At 36.5% G+C, this 21355-nt stretch overlaps 2 long non-coding RNA genes across 3 annotated transcripts in view; both read left to right on the forward strand.

Annotated features, from left to right (window-relative positions):
• LOC114355458 (uncharacterized) overlaps nucleotides 1-14348 on the forward strand; it is a 68229-nt gene extending 53881 nt beyond the window's left edge. The window contains exon 3 of the long non-coding RNA XR_003656108.1: nucleotides 14267-14348. This is a non-coding gene — a long non-coding RNA (uncharacterized LOC114355458). The remainder of the gene's footprint in view (nucleotides 1-14266) is intronic.
• On the forward strand, nucleotides 8851-12023 carry LOC114355457 (uncharacterized). Of its 2 annotated transcripts, none has more exons than XR_003656107.1 (3): nucleotides 8851-8960; nucleotides 11762-11900; nucleotides 11986-12023. It is a non-coding gene; the product is annotated as an uncharacterized LOC114355457 (long non-coding RNA). The 2 variants fall into 2 exon arrangements; XR_003656106.1 differs by lacking the exon at nucleotides 8851-8960 and adding an exon at nucleotides 11462-11577.
• Nucleotides 14349-21355: the final 7007 nt, after the last annotated feature.

The following is a 21355-nucleotide window of genomic DNA, read 5'->3' on the forward strand; positions in this document are numbered from 1 at the left end:
TAACTGTTAAAACTGAACTTCAGTCTTTTTCGAACCAGCCACATCCTCATGAATTCGAATAGGACTCGAGTTTTTTCGAAGTTTCTGTACTTGATTCGATACTAAATTACTCTTAGTTGGCTCTCGTCTCTGTGTTAATTGTTCTCTCATAAATGCTGACTGAGCCTAATTTGCACTAGTCTATGAAATGCTAGGGACATAGTTGACCTTCACTGGCTGGGTTTTTTCGGCGGTCAAACTGTAGCACAGGAGTTGCGGCGGTGGAAACGTTGCGGCGGTGGAAACGTAATGTGGTAATAGTCCCGTATGAAATGCTAGACTTGCAAAGTTGAGTCTACAAAATCACGGCTCAAAGAATCGAGCACTTCACAACACTAGTAGAGGTTAGGCGCGTAACCTTGGCAGGAGGCATTTTGCCACACCGGCTCGCATTCTCGGACTTTCGTTTTGCACTTTGACTCTACCGCGATCTTTCAAAGTCACTTCGGGAGATGGACATGGTGCCATCGATCTTGGTTGTAGCTTGTTAACCATTTGAAGATTTTAAAGTTAAAAGTATGAATTAACAGCATGAAAGTGCTGGATGGATTGCGCTTCATCATAGTTTAATTACGGTAGAGTTTTGTTATGTGAGATGAAACAACTACAAGATTTAAACAAAAACCCAATTGGGTTGATAAATTGGTTGCGTAATGGCGAAATTAATTTAGTTGATTATCAAAATCAAAATCAAAATCAAAAAATATTTATTCAGTTTAGACCACAAGTGGCACTTATGAACGTCAATAGAAAATAATAAAAAAAAAGAAAAAGGTAGCCCTTATGGGGCACTTTACATGTCTCCTTATCTTTTGGGCCCTACCAGCGCTTCGAGACAAACATATGGCAAGTGCTGAGAAGAAACGCCGGAACAAACTCAGTCACCACTTATTGCCAGGAATTATCTAACGGTAAGAATAGTCAAATTTAAGTACATCAAATATGTGCAGACTGAACTGACCACGCATCCTTGTCATCAATATAGTCTCGAACCTTGTAGTACCCTTTGGACATAAGGGTATTTTTTATATGTATCTTAAATTTGTTTATTGGCAATTCGACAAGGTTGTGTGGTATTTTGTTAAATATGGTAATACATTTCCCCAAGAATGAATTACCTATCTTATGCAACCTAAATGATGGAACAGCAAGTTTATTCTTATGTCTCGTGTTAAATGAGTGGACGTCACTTTTCTTAGTAAATAAATGTATATGTTTATTTACTAAGAAAAATGTATGGATGCACATTTATATCTGCCTCTTGACTCTTTTATTTTAAACTTCGTACATACGTTAACTCGAATGCTAAAATGTCTTCCACCTATCGTGAGGGTTGTTGTTACAACTGGTATCACTACTACATACTAATAGGTGTCTAACGCCCAAACGAACTTACAACTAAAATGTCTTTCGCCACATTTTTTGAATCTTCGCAACGAGAAATTCCAACCAGCCATTAGACCACAAAGGCGTTAAAATCTAAACGATTAAAATATCTCAATGTCAAGAGAAAACATGCCCAGTTCAAGCAACTAAGGAATGTCCAACAATTTAGCAAGTTTTATCTTAATCTAAACTCTAAGCTCAGTAGCGCACGCGCATGTATAATCAGCCGATGCTATCTAAGCAAATACTTGCTGTATTTCTGCCTTATCAAGAGTACGGTTAGACATTAGTGTGGGTACTCTAACAAAGTTTCCTTGTAGTCGAGTTAGCGTGGGCAGTGATAATGCTTCTGTTTTAAAGTTTGGTGAACTGTTGATTTGGTCTACTTAGGAGTTGATGAGAACGGGCGTTATTGTGTTAAGTCTTAAAGCAATAACTCAACACAAAATAGTTATAACTCAACACAAGATCGCCTTCATAACAGCTAAGATCGAGTTTGGGGATCAATAATAAATATATCTTGGGACAATTTCACATAGCGATATCTAGCCCTAAAGTAAGCAAATAATATGCTTGTGTTATGGGTGCTAGCAACGGATATACTACTTATATACTTTTTTTTAAATACACCCAGACCCGTCACAAAAATTAAAATTAATCACTTCAATTTCTGCCCGGCCGGGAATCGAACCGGGATCTCGCGGCATAGTAGTCCGTTCAAACCGGGCAATATAGGAATCATTGAATCAATCATCAGTGGACGTCTACGGAGTTGAATAAGGATCTTATGTGTGACGTCGTTTTGTACCAGGATTTTGCAGGAAATAAGGCTGAAAATATTGGTAGAAAAATATACGTGTAAGTTTTTAATTTAATTTTCTGTTACTCTTTCTCTCAATTGGATACAATGTATCAACAATTTATCTTTCATTTTACAAAGACTTTTCCACTTTCTATTCCGATCCGCACCTAAAATAACATTCCGTATAGAAATGTATATTCTGCAAATGTGAATTGCGGTTCGTATGTTATTACGCACCGTTCGAGTCCATTAATTTTAGCCTCAGCCCAAGTGTCGGATTCCTGAGTCCGGTGCAACGCCCTTGAAAGTTTATTTTGACTGCTAAATCGGATCGCGTATGTTTTGATTAGTGATGTGCTAATCGATTTTTGTCTGCCGGTAGGCAATGACTGGGGCTTATACGTGACTCAAAGCAAAGGAAACGAGACATTCGCGTGATATTTAGGGGCAAAAAAGCCAATAAGAGAGTTTTGGATACTTTTTCTCTTTATGTGTTAGCGCTAAAGATGCTTAGAAAGAAACTTCTAAAATCTTGTTCGCTTCGTTTCCGAACTCAGCAAAGAATTTTGAATTTTGTTACGAGGAAGCTAATAAACATTTCCGTGTTTTCGACATGATTTGTAACAAGCGATGTGCCGATTTGTTGTCAACATTTCTTAATATTGACAGAACAGGGTTAGTCAGATAAGATGTTCTCGATAAAAATCGAAGAAAAATACTCTGTATTCTTTCCCATTACATGCAAAACAGGTAACTATTATACTAGATACCTATTTGCGGTCTAAATCGATGCTTTAGCTAAATATAGTGCCAGTAATCGAATCAGTATTCGCGGTACTGCAGTCTGTTCGCTACTGGTTCGTTGAACGATAAACTGGATGTTAAATGAGTTCACCGTTTGTTAAAGAGTTTACGATGTAAGGCTGGACACAGATTGGCGGTTTTTAAAACGCGTGAGCGTGTTTTTGCATGCGCGTTTTTGGGAGTGAAAGCTCTTGGACATTAATAGGAGGTATAAATAATTATGTTTTATCAGTCGTTTTTCGCCACCCTTCTGTGTACCTACCATGAGTTTACGTTAGGTGTGCTCGCTAGCGAGTACGTCAAAAATCTCTATGAAGACTTTGTTTCTTGAAAGTAGCCGCTAGGGGCGCTGCACAATATGTCATACAATTAAATGTCATTTTTTTACGCAGTCTAGTCGCTAGCGAGCACGCCTAACGTAAACTCATGGTAAGCACACTGTACCTCTAAAAGTTTTTTTTTTTTTTTTACTTGTTTACTTGCAAAGTTTCCATACAACCCTATCGAGCTAACTGGCGCTAACTGCCAGGTGCGCATTTAACTCGATCGGGTTGGAGTCTTATTTTATTCTTTTGGCGATTTGTAGAATAAATGGCGGTACAATTTGGTTTGAATGTCAAATGGTCCTAGGACAAAATCTGTAGGTGTAATCTTAGTACCGTTAGGTACCGTATTTTCGTTCCGTATTATCTCCTGTAAATGAATGGGGTAGATAGACTGGAAAATACGAAAGCGGTGTTAGCTGGGTAGATAAAGGGAAGCTCTATCTGTTTTATGCGGCAAATAAACGCTCAATCTGTTAACCGCTATGAATGGGGTGGTTATATTGCAAATACGAAAACGGTGTTGTCTAAACTCTAGACAAATAATGGGCAGCCTCTATCTAAGTATTTTACGCGTTTAATAAACGCTCAATCTGTACTGTTCTTACACCGATCCGGATTGAACGGTGCGCGTGGGCTAACAATAGATAGTAAACTAGGAAGAATATTGACCTGACCCGATAGATTTAAATGTTTAGGGTTAAGTGGGCCGACGCAAATAGAGCGGTTCGCTAATTTGAACGTATGAGGGTTAAATTAAACAATAGTGGGAACTACGAGGTTTGTACAAACATACTGTTAGTATACATTTTAATGTTAATAGTTCATCATCATCAAGTTATTTAGGAGCTTATGACCTCCTCTCCCCACGCTCGACACCGTCCACAGACCACAGTATTATTAATAGTTAGTTTTCTTAAATTGTAGTAAGCTTATTAACTATGTTCTTTCTAAAGTACTTGCCCAATTATTAGTAATTTTTAGTTTTTAAGTAATTTTAAGTTTATGTAAATATGCCCAAAGTTGATTAAGGGCTGATTCAACTTTGAACCGAAGAATGAAATAGTCATTTTGACATACATTAAATACTTTATCAGTTATTGATTTTATCAGACGATTGGAAAATCAACCCCGAAAATTGGGTTATTTTTATATTCCCAACAAATATCTACAATCTACATAATGGTACCACATCTAATTAGTCTCGTATAATCAATAAGAAGTCAACTAAAAACATTACATTTAGTTACGTTATGCTAATCATTAGCCAGATACACGATGTCAAGCATCAAGTAAAAACGTCTGCAAGCACTCGTAATAGGTTGATACCCTGTCATTGATATCTTTACTTTCTATTATCTAGATTCTAGAACTTTCTATCGATATTATACTACAGTAAAAGGATACAGTCGGCCGCAAGTATATCTTTGACTCTCGGTTTCCCTCTTGTTGAAACTGAGAAAGTTAGGTTCTTGGGCGTCAGTTAAAATTATTTCGAACGGTCAAAATTAAAAATAATCTTTATTTATTTAGTTTACTTCATTTCTGTTTACTTCACAGAAATAGCCTAAAATCATCTTAATTAGTTTAGATCAATCAAGATGCTTTTAGGCTATTTCTGTGAAGTGGTGGACGACGCTTAGCATAAAAAAAATGTGTCACTTCGTCAAACCTATTATTGCAATAATGAAACTTGACACGGGAACGACCCTGTCTACCGTGATTCAGCCTCTGAAAATACAACATATAAAAGTCTCACAATTTTAAACGTCACAACATCTTCTTTCTTCATCATCATCATTTGAAGGGTACAGGGGCAAAACAAGAAATGTCACAAAACCAAAAAGTAACGTTATGAATATTTAAATACAATTTTATAGTTTAAAATATCCTTATGTGTCACTTAAAATTATTAACTACCAATATAAATACATATGACTATTACTTGTTTTTTCGCTTTTTGATTAATTTTAAATAAAAGTACGCGGGAAATCGAAAATATTGCCATCAAAAATATACTTTTGAATTTTAGGGACATTCCTTGTTTTGCCCCTGTACCCTTCATTTCAGCCACAGGACGTCCAATGCTGAATATAGGCCGCCCACAATGTTTTCCACGTTGTTTCCATGTCCAGGTGGACCGACGTCATCATAAAGGTAGCAGGGAAGCGCTGGACGCAGGCCGCTACCAATCGATCAACATTTACACATTGCGGTTAGATATTTTCCGCTCATTCAGCCGACCAGAGCTTAACCAGTCCAGTACTTTATTCTGTGGATTAACGTTTAAGTAGGTACCTCCTACGTCACTTTACCCCCAAAATGCGTCACCAATAAACGCAGCGAACTGTACCGAAGCCACGCAACCAAGCCCGAAGATAATTCTGTTACGTAAACTGGGAATCCTATTAAATTGACGTATTTGGTAGTATTCAAACAGTAGCCCAGTTTTGGATGTCGCCTAGAAATAAAAATTATGAGAAAATGTTAATTAGCTATTAAATGATTCAATAGCTAGTTATTCCTCCCAGCTTCTACGGTTTTGATTTTAGTCTGTCACACAAAGTCTATCGTCCTGTGACCTAGATCCTAGATCCTGACAACACAGGAGTTTCTGAGGTGGGTACTGGGAACGAGAGGTGGGTATAGTCTCGTGAAAAGATTAAATCGTGTGCTCAAAATTTAGTCGTAAAATCTATTCTAGCAATAATAGCCATATCTCTTACTGAACCAAATTCTTCCATAGTAAGAGACAATGATCGATTGGTAGCGGCCTGCATCCAGCGCTTCCCTGCTACCTTCACGATGTCGTCGGTCCACCTTGTAGGTGGACGTCCCACGCTGCGCCTTCCGGTACGCGGCCTCCATTCCAGAACCTTGCTGCCCCATCGGCCGTCAGTTCTGCGCACTATGTGCCCTGCCCATTGCCACTTCAGCTTGCTAATCCGTCGGACTATGTCAGCGACTTTAGTTCGTTTACGGATTTCCTCATTTCTGATTCGATCTCGCAAAGAAACACCAAGCATAGCCCTCTCCATAGCACGCTGTGCAACTTTGAGCTTCTGTATATTAGGGGAGGCCTATATTCAGCAGTGGACGTCCTATGGCTGACATGATGATGATGATGAAGAGACAATGAGCGTGGGGGACTGTAGGCTTAATTCTCGCATTTACCTCTGGCAAATTACAGAGGCTCATGATCATGCAGTGGAGACTGAATGAATTACCTGATGATCAGAGAGTGCCAAGCTCTATGCACAAAGCATTTATGGTAGCGACGTAGTTGCGTCATTTGCTTCTAATAAAACTACATATTACTGTTTATTTCTTCTAGATTCTTTAGTTTCTTGGGCGTTTTCCACAAAAGGACGTCTGCAAAACTGCATTATCATACGTGATCATACACATTTTCATGCATCTTTATTGCTTCCAAACAAACATTTAATAGAACCCAAAGGTGCTTGTACAGCCTTCGGCATAGCAAGGTAAACACCACTTTCACGTAGTTGTAATAGGAGAGATATTGCCATACAATGTGTAGTCTGTACGAGTATGTATGCAACCACAGTAAAGATCTTTCTTTGAGTGGCATTGCGGTTTGTACCACGTGCGTAGGCTTAACGATTCGCCCGTTACAAAGTGAGCCGAATTTGGCTGTAGCTATTCCCAGCCACAGATAGAATAAAAACAGCCAGGACATATCATCATCATTTCAGCCACATGACGTCCACTGCTGAACATAAGCCTCCCCAATTATTTCCACATCGCCCGGTTGGTAGCGGCCTGCATCCAGCGCCTTCCTGTTACCTTTATGAGGTCGTCGGTCCACCTAGTGGATGGACGTTGCGTTTTCTGGTACGTAAGTACCAGAGTCCAGAACTAGATTAGGCTAAATGTGCTCGTGATAGTGTTAGTGAAAAAAAGATAAGCTAAGGACAGCGTTTTGCAAATCGTTCTCTGAAATTAACTGAACACCCAACAACTTCAGGCTCAACTTAAGGAATAATTCTTGTTACGTGTTCAACTGGCTAACAAAGCAGTAAACAAGCCTTCTTTTTTGCTCTGTATAAAAATTGACACAGTTTTTCGTCTTTTCTGAGTGACGGAAGATATTAATTCAGAATTGTTGATGTGTTTTAACTCCTTTATGTTTTTTGAAATGGGCTGGCTGTTCTACACTAGCACAAGCAAAACCTCAATCCGTTTGAAGCTTCGGTGGGCGTCTTGTAAAGGGCAATCTTAATAATGATCAATTCTAAATAACAGTCTGTTAGTTTGATTGCTGTGGCGTATTAGTGAAGCGAACATTCCGGTGCAAGGTGGATCACACCGTATTATTTTGTATGTAATGTTGCAACTAAAGAAAAATGGGTAGCTGAAGTATTTGGGTTATTTTGAAAATAAGTCTACTAGTAATACTGATTATTACAGAACAAATTATTGTATACATGTGTAGTTCAATATGTATAATGTACTCGATTAGTTGACCTTTGTTGAAGCACTTTTTTCGATCTGGCGGAATTTCCTTATAACTATTTATCTTGATTTGGTTCACCATTCAATAGTTGTTACAATTAGGGACAGTTTTACCGGTTCCCAGTAAATACAGATAGTAAAATTCAGTATTCTGGCATACCGCTATCTATCAATTAACCCATTTAGACCGATAATTATTTTTGTAAATAAATATCGTTTTTTTAGCAAAAACTTACAAAGGGAAGCCTAAAAATCATGAAAAAAATATTAAAAAAAATAATCCATAAATAGGGGGCCGTGGGGAGCCCGTACCATATAGGGTACAGTAGGTCTATAAGCAAGCAAAACATAGTCGTTGTTCAAAGAAGATTTTTATTTATTTTTGTATGATATAAAATAAAAATAAAATCACATGATCACTACTATCACACTTGGCATATCTTGTAAGACGTTTTCTGTGATACTAACCACATTTGGTTCTTTTTTCCTACCTTCTCCTAAGTTAGTGAGGATAGCTGAAGAAGATCTGGCTTCTTCTGATTTGTTACGTTTAGTGCTATCCATAATCGCATTTAGCAACACGATGATGGAAATNCCAGTGCCTCTACCATGAGTTGCCATCGAAAACTTGTATTCGTATACTACAGTCGATAGAGTTTAAACGTGGATCGATGAAGTTTGCATTAAAATCATACCATGAGTTCAATTACCGTATACTTTACTCGCTAGCGATAATTCGTTGGTTTTGTGATGTCATGTTGGTGAACATGTAAACGTATCCAACTTCACACTCTATGAATGGATGAATGAAAGAACGAATGCCGCTCCTTTCTAACTATATAGAAAAGATAGAGTAGGAAATAACGAAAATGTCAAAAATAACACTGCAAAATTTAAGTGTCCTAGAACAGTGCTTAAAGCTGAATTAACATGATGATTTTCAATTTGTATTGTTTATTTCTTGTCATTGCGACAGCATTGTCAGCTGTTGTCATGACAACAGACAAAAAACATGTTTTCTTGAAGAATTATTGATGAATAATTTTCCACAAAAAATTGGATTTTAACTAGGATAGGAAAATGAGAACCTGCGGCTATCCATTTAAACCGATTGTAGAATTTATGGAAAGGTAAGTTAAGTAAAAATGATGGAAATTTAGCAAATCCATCGAAGAAAACTCTGAGGGTTATTATTTACATTGACACTATCTTTATCGCCTAAATCTTCGTCAATGTGATCATCATTAGCGGTCATCTGATAAGACAGCAGTAGAAAAATACCAAGACTGCTTTATGTTTGCTGAAATTATCAAATTTTTCATGAGTTGTGGCAATATAGTGAAGCATCAATAGCCTTAAACAAATAAAAATAATAAATATTAATTATATTTTTTCGCATGACTTGCTCATGCATGGTCTATGCATGAGCAAGTCATGCGGTACTACTGCGGCTGGATACTGTACCTTATACGGTACACCTATTTTAGACTGGAATAAACCGTATAAAAATAATCTGAATAATATTTTTACTGTAGTCATAATATCTAATGTACTCTATTTTTAAAATAAAATTGATAAATAACATAATTTACCATGAGTAATAAGAAATTATACCTTCTTAAATACATTGTAAATATTTTTTTGGTTTTCTGTCGAGGAATTTCATAAATATTTCCGAAACCACTTGTTAAAACATATTTTAAAATATTTTTATGTAAAATAATCACTTTAAGCTTACCGTCATAATAATTTTTACAAATTAACAACAGTTTGGTACTTCAAAATATTTTCAAAAAGATACCGTACCACATAGGGTACGGTAGGGCTAAATGGGTTAAAGATTGAAGTATCCAGGTCTCCTTATCTATCAGATACTTCGAGTCTCTACCTGAAACCGTTGAAGCCAAAACTTTGTTTCACTAATGATTGGTAAGTTCCCAATAGGCTAACAGGAACTATAAACAGCAAGAAACAGAGGACCTTAGTATCCTAAAGATACAGCCTGTAGCTTTAGCCAAGAGCTATTCAGAAGAAACAGAAGAGGTCCTCTATTTAAGTTTAGTGAAAATGAAAAATATATGAAAATATTTATTGCCAGAATCAAACAATACAATAACTAAAAGACAGACCTCCACACTAGGCATTTCCTGTCCTGTGGAGGAAAGAATAACGATTAACAGGTAGAATTAAGTACGACTAAGCTGAAGCGTTATTTAAGGAACCAATAAATCGAAATATGAAAAGTACACAGAAGACGAAAAGGCATCAGGGATGGATGTAGGGTGTGTGCTGTTGTGTGTAAAAGTAGATGTGTTGTGTATTAGTGTGTGTGTGNNGGGGGGGGGGAGTATTTTCTTCTTCAATTATTTATTCTAATAAATTCTTCAGACTCATCATATGTCAAGTTCATCAGGGTCCGTGAGACGAGAACCTTTGCTTCTCTGACCGTGCAGTATTTATAATCACACAACCTGACAAGTTTATTGTAGATGTGTGGGAAGAGGAAGTTACCAAAACGCCGAGCAAATGAAGTTTTTACAGTAGTTAGTTAGTACCTATCCTAAAGCAGGCAGGCTGTAGCCATACTAGCTACTGGGTCAAGTGTAATTTCCTTCACATTACAACTTTTCATTAACCCATTGACGTCTTCAATGGTTTCTGCAATAGCAATTATTTAGCTATGAACCAATCGTGACGTTTCGATGATTATTGAACTCATTGTTAGGTTAATTGCGATTACGGAATGATTCATTAACCGACTGTCATTTGTGTCATGGATATGTTTCTGTTCCTCGAGATGTCAGTTTTTATTAAATCAAAGATAACGATGATCTCGCATTATCAACAACCTACGTCATTATTATATGTGGTCACCACATAGTCCTGTCAAAACAAGTGATGAAGTGACATTAGCCGAACGGTGAAGAAGTCGGACTGGCCGACTCGAGATCCGAGGAACGCTGGTTCGACGAACTTCGAACTCTTCCGCCACTGGACCCCATCCTCCATCAAAAGCATATTTACCTCAAACCTCAGCCCGAGGGGTGGGTTGGGTTAGTGGGACTGTTGTAATTTGTGCAATTGGTAAAAAATAAAAATCACAAAAATCGTTCTACACGAATTCCCAAAAGTTCTTATTTTCGGGAGAGTCCACTATAAAAGAAATAAAAGTTAAAAGTTTATTAATAAGCACATTATTTTTTTATTTTGATCCAGTGCCTCTACCATGAGTTGCCATCGAAAACTTGTATTCGTATACTACAGTCGATAGAGTTTAAACGTGGATCGATGAAGTTTGCATTAAAATCATACCATGAGTTCAATTACCGTATACTTTACTCGCTAGCGATAATTCGTTGGTTTTGTGATGTCATGTTGGTGAACATGTAAACGTATCCAACTTCACACTCTATGAATGGATGAATGAAAGAACGAATGCCGCTCCTTTCTAACTATATAGAAAAGATAGAGTAGGAAATAACGAAAATGTCAAAAATAACACTGCAAAATTTAAGTGTCCTAGAACAGTGCTTAAAGCTGAATTAACATGATGATTTTCAATTTGTATTGTTTATTTCTTGTCATTGCGACAGCATTGTCAGCTGTTGTCATGACAACAGACAAAAAACATGTTTTCTTGAAGAATTATTGATGAATAATTTTCCACAAAAAATTGGATTTTAACTAGGATAGGAAAATGAGAACCTGCGGCTATCCATTTAAACCGATTGTAGAATTTATGGAAAGGTAAGTTAAGTAAAAATAAACATACTATGTAGTGGAGGAATTTCGAAATTAACGAATAATTTTGAGCTGGTTTTTTTGGAGAAATACAACCTTTCCAGCATAACTTCCACGTGCCTAGCTAAAATTCAGTAATATGAGTGCTAGATTTATATTTTCTAGATACAATAAAGTTGTTTTTCTATAGATATGGCGATCTGAGTAAGCCCACTGAAGGGCCCCAAGAAAGAGCCAACAATAGTTAACGGTGGGTGGAACTAACGGACACGCGAACGTGAAATGCTGATGCCACCGGCGACACGAAAACTACTGAGAAATTGAGAAAAGTGTGTATAAATACCTACTACTATATTCATTTTGATTGCTTTTATCTTATTTCGTCATTATTATTTGTAATGTTTATTTGTTAAGGTGTGGAGTGACTTTAAACAGCAAGAAGAAGGCACCTCGCATACACAGAGCTGCCAAGGGAACACTGGACTGGTGGCGGTCCAGGTTCTTCCCTGAAGCCAAAGGATTTAGAGCAGAGTGCTTGTAAATAACTACTTGTAAATTAAATCCATAATAAAGACCTAGGGTAACTGGATGGATATACCTACCTTATTATTGTAAAACACATTTTCACAGCACAGCTAGACATCTTCGCACGACACAATTCCCTCGCATATCTCTGGGAAACGCAGCATCCTCTCCCTCCCCCAAGGATCTCCACAATGTGCCCGCATCCAGGTTCTTCCCGCGACCTTCACCAGATCGTCGGTCCACCTAGTGGGAGGTCTGCCCACATGCTGATAACATGTTCCATCGTAATAAACTTCTTTCCGACATAATTTAATAAAGAAAACACCTAAAATGACCTAAAACCACAATTTTATTTTGCTTTTCACATGTCAATAAGCCAGTGAGTTACGTTACTGTGACAGCTAAGGTATTTTTCGATGACATCTTTGAAAATTGCAACTCATGGTAAGTTATTTGTATGAAACTTAATAAAAACTTTAGTCGCTATCGTATTCAATTAGATAGGTTTTTTACCTAACGATTTGAGATGAACTCATGGTAGTGTTTTTAGTTTTGCTGTGGTTCAGCTACTAACCGCTAGAGGCGCTGTACAATTTGCCATACATTTTTTTACGCCCTCGATAGCGAGATGCTCGGTAGGTAAACTCATGGTAGAGGCACAGGTCTAGGTAAATGTTTGCTCTAGAATTCTATCATCTAAAACGTTCACGATCCAGTTTGCATCTGTCGATATTTTGACACTAATTTCGAAACCCGATTATACCCGTTCTTTGAACTTAATTGGGTAACTGGCCATACAAATTAAAAGTGCGTCATTAAAGTCAGTGTGGTCATTAGTGTGTGGTAATAGTTTCGACCTTTCCCGACTGTGGGATAACTTCACAATAAGTTGCCATTGTAATAATTGATGCTGATACATTTCACTACATGTCGTGGTTTATTGCGAGGTAAATGATAATTTTGTTTAAAACTAAGTACCTAGTTAACTATCTAAAAGATTATTTTAGTTTTGTATTGGGATTGTTGCTTTGAAACCTTTAACCACTTTAGCTTGTAGAGTTTGTTCTGACCTCTGCCCTTAAACAGTTGTAAATATCTGTAAGAATGTTTTAAGTCAGAGAAGGTATACGTATATGTAGAATAATCTTAATTAACATTTTTCAAAAATTTTTGCCAAATCTTGCAAAGCTTTGTGCTGTAAACATTGATATGAATATCAATTTTTAAATACTTTGTTATTTTGTAAAAACATCCATATAAGTTCGAGTATATTACACCAAACATGGCCTTGTAATACAATTCTCAAATGATGAATGAAACAAATTGGCCACTACATACATAGTCTTGTCCCCAGTTTTCTCCTCATCAAACTACTAACTAATTGTTTAGCATTGTGCTTCACACTGCCCATTGTGTAGACAAACAACTGCTTTCAATCGACTGTTTACAAATTAGAAATAACGCTCGCATTGTTTTGTAAACACGCTTAATTATGCGTTTAGAAATTTGTTAATGAATATTTATTGTTTGATACACTGTGACGTCTGGGATTTGATGAACATTGAAAGTGAGATATTATCGAAAGTCTTTAGCCTCATGTTGCCTAGGGCGTTCATTGCATTTAAATTACTACTTTTATTCGAATACTCTTAAAGATTGCCTGCTGCGGTCGATTGGGAATTTGGGAGTCGTCATCTCGTCATCATATCACTCTCCAATTCAAGAGCACGACCCCAGGTCATTTATTCCTGACTGCAGGAACATGACCCTCTCTGAGGCCAGATCTCATGACCAGAGGCAAATACAGTCTTTAGTAAGATTTTAGAATACACTGCTCCATACTGGCCAGATTGACCAGCTGACACGAAGGTTTGAAGAGGTCTGATGTTTGCATATTAAAATTTGTCCCTCAGTCTCCTTTTACGACATCCACGTGAAGAGATGGTCCTATTCTACTATGTTGGAACCACACGACTTTTGTATTGGCTTACTTATAACTCGGTTACTTAGCTACTTCGTTCGTTTCAGCCAAATGACGTCCACTGCTGGACAAAGGCCTCCCCCAAGGATTTCTATAAAGACCGGTCCTGCGCCGCCCGCATTAAGATACTAACGACTACCTAATAAACTATCTATCAACAAAATACTAATCTTGTATTTATTTTTTCAGGTACGTCAACATTGTATCAGGATTAGCAAGTGTTGCCAGATAGTGTTGTGTACATTCAGGTAAGTGTTGTGTGCAGTTATGTGTCGATACGCCGTCTGACAACAGCAATGGAGAGCTGATAACTGATAGCGATAGTGATAAGATACGGGAACAATACAACACGTCTTTGTCGGATGATAGTGGTGATAGAGGTGGCAAATAATGTTTCAATAAGTTTCTAGTATGGTATGTTTAGATACAAAATCAAAATCAAAATCAAAAAATATTTATTCAGTTTAGACCACAAGTGGCACTTATGAACGTCAATAGAAAATAATAAAAAAAGAAAAAGGTAGCCCTTATGGGGCACTTTACATGTCTCCTTATCTTTTGGGCCCTACCAGCGCTTCGAGACAAACATATGGCAAGTGCTGAGAAGAAACGCCGGAACAAACTCAGTCACCACTTATTGCCAGGAATTATCTAACGGTAAGAATAGTCAAATTTAAGTACATCAAATATGTGCAGACTGAACTGACCACGCATCCTTGTCATCAATATAGTCTCGAACCTTGTAGTACCCTTTGGACATAAGGGTATTTTTTATATGTATCTTAAATTTGTTTATTGGCAATTCGACAAGGTTGTGTGGTATTTTGTTAAATATGGTAATACATTTCCCCAAGAATGAATTACCTATCTTATGCAACCTAAATGATGGAACAGCAAGTTTATTCTTATGTCTCGTGTTAAATGAGTGGACGTCACTTTTCTTAGTAAATAAATGTATATGTTTACGGACATACATAATGTTATCAAATATGTATTGCGAAGCCACAGTCAATATATTGATTTCTTTAAAAACTTCTCTAAGCGAGTCACGTGGTTTAAGACCGTATATTGCCCGAACAGCTCTTTTCTGTAAAATGAAAATTGATTCTATGTCTGCTGCTGAGCCCCACAGTAAAAGACCATAAGACATAATACTATGAAAATAACTAAAATATACAAGCCTTGCTGTTTCAACATCAGTCAAGTTTCTGATCTTTCTCACCGCAAAGGCAGCTGAACTAAGTCTTCCCGCCAAGGCAGCAATATGGGGGCCCCATTGTAATTTACAGTCTAGGGTAATACCTAGAAAGACAGTAGAGTTTATCAGTTCAATGCGTTCATTATTTACTGTAATATTAGTATTAACTTGTTTGACATTAGGCATAGTGAATTTTAAACATTTGGTTTTTTTTTGCGTTTAATAGCAAATTATTAGTTGTAAACCAGTCTAATACTTTGGAAAGAGCATTACAAGCATACACTTTATTACACTTGATTAGTACTACACTAACCTTTGTTTGTCACCTGTCATCCGCTTTGCAATGTGGAGGGAAGTCGAACCTTAGCTTCGAACTCCTATGTTATTCTGATTAATTTCGTTGCGGGTCCAATGACAGTTTAACTTTCCCCGGGATTCTATAGATAATATTTACGCTAAACATAGAATCTTTTTTTAAAATGTAAATAGTTTAAAATATTCCAAATCTGTTACACGTGTCTTAGTAAAATAATCTTGACCTATTTTGAAGAACCAATTTTATTGACTTAAACCATTCAGCAATGCTCAAAAGCAACAAATATTTAATATCAATCTCGAATCAAATATCACGGTTATCTAGCACGCAATGGATTCCAAATATTTACCATCTATTTTTGGTCACGATCTAGTTTAAACAGCGTTTAAGATTCATTTAGCTCCACGACATCCTTTCACTAATATTAAAGGCGTAAAAATACGTAATATTTCGTTTAAAAATATCGATTTCGTCTCATGTATGTATGTTGCCATTTGATGCGTCCCTTTCTTAGCTCTATCTGTATATTTTAAAAATCCTTGGACATTTTACACTACATTATATTAGTACAGTGTTGGTTTCAATTTCTATTTTAACTAAAGTAACCTAATGTTATTCCTAGCTAACTGTCATTGGGAAGTATTAAGGAAATTGACAACTAATAATAACGTTGAAGTGCTAATAAATAATTACGGTAGAATTGTTTTTTTAATTTATAACCAAATCTGGCCTTCTTCACACTAAGGAAATGGAATTTTGATGGCCACTCTGACCGCGTGGTGACAGCTGTTTTACGACCCAAACATCCTTTATAGCCGCCATTAATTAGCTAGAAATAATCAATATTGACTAAGATTTGCGACATTAAAATATTGACCTGAATCTTGAGATTTGACTACTTTGTCGGTGACACTATTTTATTTCAAAACTTAGTTAAGTGGTGGACTATTGTTTTCAAAGGGATAGAGTAAAAGCTAAGCTAATTGGACCTCACCAAACAGCGTACCTGCACCTGAAAGCGCTTAGCACCTAGCTGTTACCGTACAATGCATAAAAAGGTTGACAATGGCTACGTTCGTGACGTCACTGAGCTGTGATTGGTCCACGCGGAATCAATAGCGAAAGTACTATTATAGCCACTTTAACTACAAATTAATTACTTTTGAATCTTATGCAAAAGGTACAAAGTTCTTAATTGTGTGTAAATCTGCATCTGTGGTCGCCATTCAACCAAAATCAACAATCTTCACCATTCAATTTCTAACCTTATACCAAGTGCATAAAGTTCAAAATCCATTAACCAACTACTCAATTGTGGTAGGTTGAGTTGCAGCCAGTACAAACGGTCAGAGGTGCCCAACCATTGTCAATCGTTACGGTGCCTGAGCGAATCAGCCTCTGTGAAGTCATTTGATATGGCATTGTTATGGGGTTGAAGGCCGGGGTTTTGTTTCGTTTTTACTTTGTACTTTGTTAGTTTCATGGTGTCCGAACGGTTACGGACAGGTTTTTGTCAATATTCTATTAAATATTTTTATACAAGGTGTAACTAGCTGGTTACAGATTTACATAATCATAATTTCAGCTGTATTGCGTCCCTTGCTGAACATAGAACAGCAAAAACTTGCAATGTTCATATTTTAACGATATGTTCTGTACATTTTTCTAGTACAGACAACAGCACATCGGACTACATTTCGTTGCAAAATAGCTTCTCATCATCATCATCATCAGCCCTTAACAGTCCACTGCTGGACTATAAGCCTACTCCACTATAGTGGAGGGTTTTGCCATAATCCCCAGGCTTGGCAGGCGGGTTGGAGATCGCAGTTTAAAAGATTGATGTTTTTCAGAGAGCGCTGCTGCCCGCTCTCTGTTTGATGTGTAGTCCCTAAGTCGCCTCTTACGACACCCATGGGAAGAGTAGGGGTTGGCGAAAAAAGCTTCTATTACAACTAATATAACATCCTAAAGTGTTAAGTTGGAAGTGCTGTGTTGTCGTTTCACCATAATAAATTGATCCAACACTATTATGATGCTAGAGAATTGATTATACATATAGAGTTCTTATCTATTGAAGAAGTAGGTGTTTTTATCTCTTCTTATTGCTGAGAGTTTTTGTCAACCTCACAACAGCCTGTATAATATTGATTTTATACTATAGTTTTTTGCCATACTTGAGTTATAAAATAAATAAGTAAGTGAAGTGATGTAAGCCAAGTTGCGTCACAAAAAGCAATCTAATTTCACCTGAAAGCGGAAAGGGCTCCATGTGTAACAATCAAGCCATCGGTTATGTTTACACGGCAATAGAGGAAACGCACTGAAAGCGAGGACGGTTTACACCTGACGATCGTTTATGTAGGTATCACAAAATAAACATCAAAAACCGTAGATATTTTAACCATGAACAGATTTACTTGACAGTTGACGGACTGATTTGAATTGGGATATCAGTTGGCCTGGATTTCTTGCTAGTAATCATTATCATCATTTATCTGGAACTAGACAGTATTACACAAAGTATTTGGAAAAAGATTTCCCTGCGAAGTCGCTAACACAGCTAATGTGTGGTGAGAAGATTCGAAACCGCACAATTTTCTATTGTAATTTTGTTAGCGTTTTAATGTCAATATCCAATATTAAGGTTTCTAAGGACATAAATATTAGACATCAATGATGATTTAAAATTTAAACATCATCAACTACCATTGTAATGAAAATCATAAAGTTATACGTGAATAGAATTTTATTAGACCCTTTTAAACTGACTGTTAAGTTTTATTTAATTTATGGGAGCCATTGTTCGGAGCTAACGAGACCCGTCATTATAATGACAATGAGTGAAAATATATTTTCTTTGCTATACAGTCAACCACACATCAGACTATACACCTTTCTTGCAAAGTCGCTCTTATTGCAATTCTGTAAAAGTCAATGTTTAAAAGCTTGATGTGCCGTCGTTTCTACCACACAGACACCGATTAACGACGCTAACTAGGTTTTGACAAAAGAAAACCGAATGACTTAAAAAACTTTCTAGGACAGTTTTGTGTTGTTTAATCCTTGTATCTACATCTCAATTAATTGAAAATTTCAGAAACCTCTTACAAAAATGTGTAAAACCACTTTTAAAAAAAGCTTTTAATAATAAATTCACAAACTCGTACGTAGAGATCGTCGTTGAACGTCGTATCGTATATTGTCTTTTTTTTTCTGATATTTAACCTGTTATTAATTTTACCTGAATTGGATTGGATTTTAAGCTTAATACATGCTAGGTGTAGAATTAGATTCCCCACACTAGATGTCGTAGGGGATCGAACAAATTGAATTGAACGTTCAAATACAACTACATAGTCTGATCGAAATCGTGTCGTATAAAATCCCATAACCGATACGTTCACGAGCAGGAACCATACGCGAGCAAATGTATGCGTTCTATGCTAAACAATTTGCAGTGAAACTCACTCGCACATCCTTATGATCTATCATTGTTTTGTTACTTAACTAAGACCACGCGATCTTCTCATTTACTGTAACAATATGAATGGGAAAGTAAATTATTATTCTGTTTACCAATTTACCATTTCGTTACCAATTTGGATGCATTTTGGTGTAAGAAGATGTTAGCTTTTGTAACAAAATACCTACAAAAATACACTGCTAAAACCACTGGATTATTTTAATTATCCTGCTTTCGCCTCCGAGATTTATTTGTATAGTTTACCATGTAGTCGTACGGGGGTAGCCAATCCGCACATTCTGAGTTATTTATGCCGGACGTCCACCGCCGGTTAAACTAAGTTAGTTTAGCTTAGATCGCATAGTTGAGCCAGTTTTTTATTTCATTTTGCGGTGGACGCACATGTATGAAAAGCTGGCTCAACTATGCGAGCTAAGCTAAACTAACTTAGTTTAGCCGGCGGTGGACGTTCGGCTTTATGGATTTAAGCTAAAATAACTGGTCTCAACCTGTAAAAAAACTACTAGTAAACAGATAAATACTTATACAGGGTGTTTGGCGCATCGTGTGCCAAAATGATTTGGCGGATAGAATGGGTCATTTCCTATATATTCAGCTTCCATAACACGTTCCATGCCAGGCGGCTACTTTTATATTAATTTTTTTAGTAATTTCACCAAAATACCCAAATCGCATCATTTAATTTCGATTTAAAAAAAACTACTAGGCGTAGCCTCAAAGTAAATATTTTGTTTTGTAGTGCATTGATGTAGGGTTGCATCAAATCTAAATTTACTGGCAAATATTATCTAGTTTTTTTTCAATTCAGCTTTGAAGTTTTCCGAAAAGTTAAAAATGGACTGAACATTTAAGTTTACATGGGTATAATTTTTTTTTTAAAAGAGATAGCGATCTTCGGATTTTATCAAAACTTCTCTAGTCTATCCTCATTCAAACGGTATACTAATCTTGTTTAAATAATAACAACAACTTCACAAATTCCTTAAATTAGTGCATTGACTCTACTCGGACTGATTTGCGAAATTTGTGTTTAAAGCCCCTTTTTGTGTGAATAGCACGTAGAACACCTAACAGGTAAAAAATATTTACCTTATGCAATGTAAAAACCTTTTCCCTATCGTTTTTCAATGTGGATTTCTTGAAATTAAAGACGAAAATAATTATTTTGATCGTTTAATAATTATTACAAATTTTGTTCAAAATGGCCTCGGCAACGTATACACTTACGACATCTTCTTCTAATTTCGACTGTTGTTGTATGCAGCCACATTTATCTTTTTATTACTACAAAGGCGTTTTCTACTCGTGGATTTTAAGAGATGGCCCTATACAGTGGCCTGCACGTTCCCCAGACCTAACTCCGTTCGATTTTTACGTCTGGGGACAAGCTAAAGAACTGGTGTACATAACGGATTCAAACGATAGAAAAACTACAACGAATAGAAAACGCCTTTGTAGTAATAAAAAGAGAAATGTGGCTGCATACGACAACAGTCGAAATTAGAAGATGTCTTGAGTGTATACGTTGCCGAGGCGGACATTTTGAACAAAATTTGTAATAATTAATAAACGATCAAAATAATTATCTTTGTCTTTAATTTCAAGAAATCCACATTAAAAAACGATAGGGAAAAGGTTTTTACATTGCATAAGATAAATATTTTTTACCTGTTAGGTGTTTAACGTGCTATTCACACAAAAAGGGGCTATAAACACAAATTTCGCAAATCAGTCCGAGTAGAGTCAATGCACTAATTTAAGGAATTTGTGAAGTTGTTGTTATTATTTAAACAAGATTAGTATACCGTTTGAATGAGGATAGACTAGAGAAGTTTTGATAAAATCCGAAGATCGCTATCTCTTTTAAAAAAAAAATTATACCCATGTAAACTTAAATGTTCAGTCCATTTTTAACTTTTCGGAAAACTTCAAAGCTGAATTAAAAAAAAAACAGATGATATTTGCCAGTAAATTTAGATTTGATGCAACCCTACATTAATGCACGTCAAAATAAAATATTTACTTTAGGGCTGCGCCTAGTAGTTTTTTTTAAAATCGAAATTAAATGATGCGATTTGGGTATTTTGGTGAAATTACTAAAAAAATTAATATAAAAGTAGCCGCCTGGCATGGAACGTGTTATGGGGGCTGAAAATATAGGAAATGACCCATTCTATCCGCCAAATCATTTTGGCACACGATGCGCCAAACACCCTGTATAACTATAGATTTATTGTTCAACGATGAACGATAACAGATATCATCACAATCGATGTT

The sequence above is a fragment of the Ostrinia furnacalis genome, unplaced genomic scaffold, assembly GCF_004193835.3.
Source record: "Ostrinia furnacalis isolate ACB-3 unplaced genomic scaffold, ASM419383v2 OfSCF2409, whole genome shotgun sequence".
Lineage (NCBI taxonomy): Eukaryota > Metazoa > Arthropoda > Insecta > Lepidoptera > Crambidae > Ostrinia > Ostrinia furnacalis.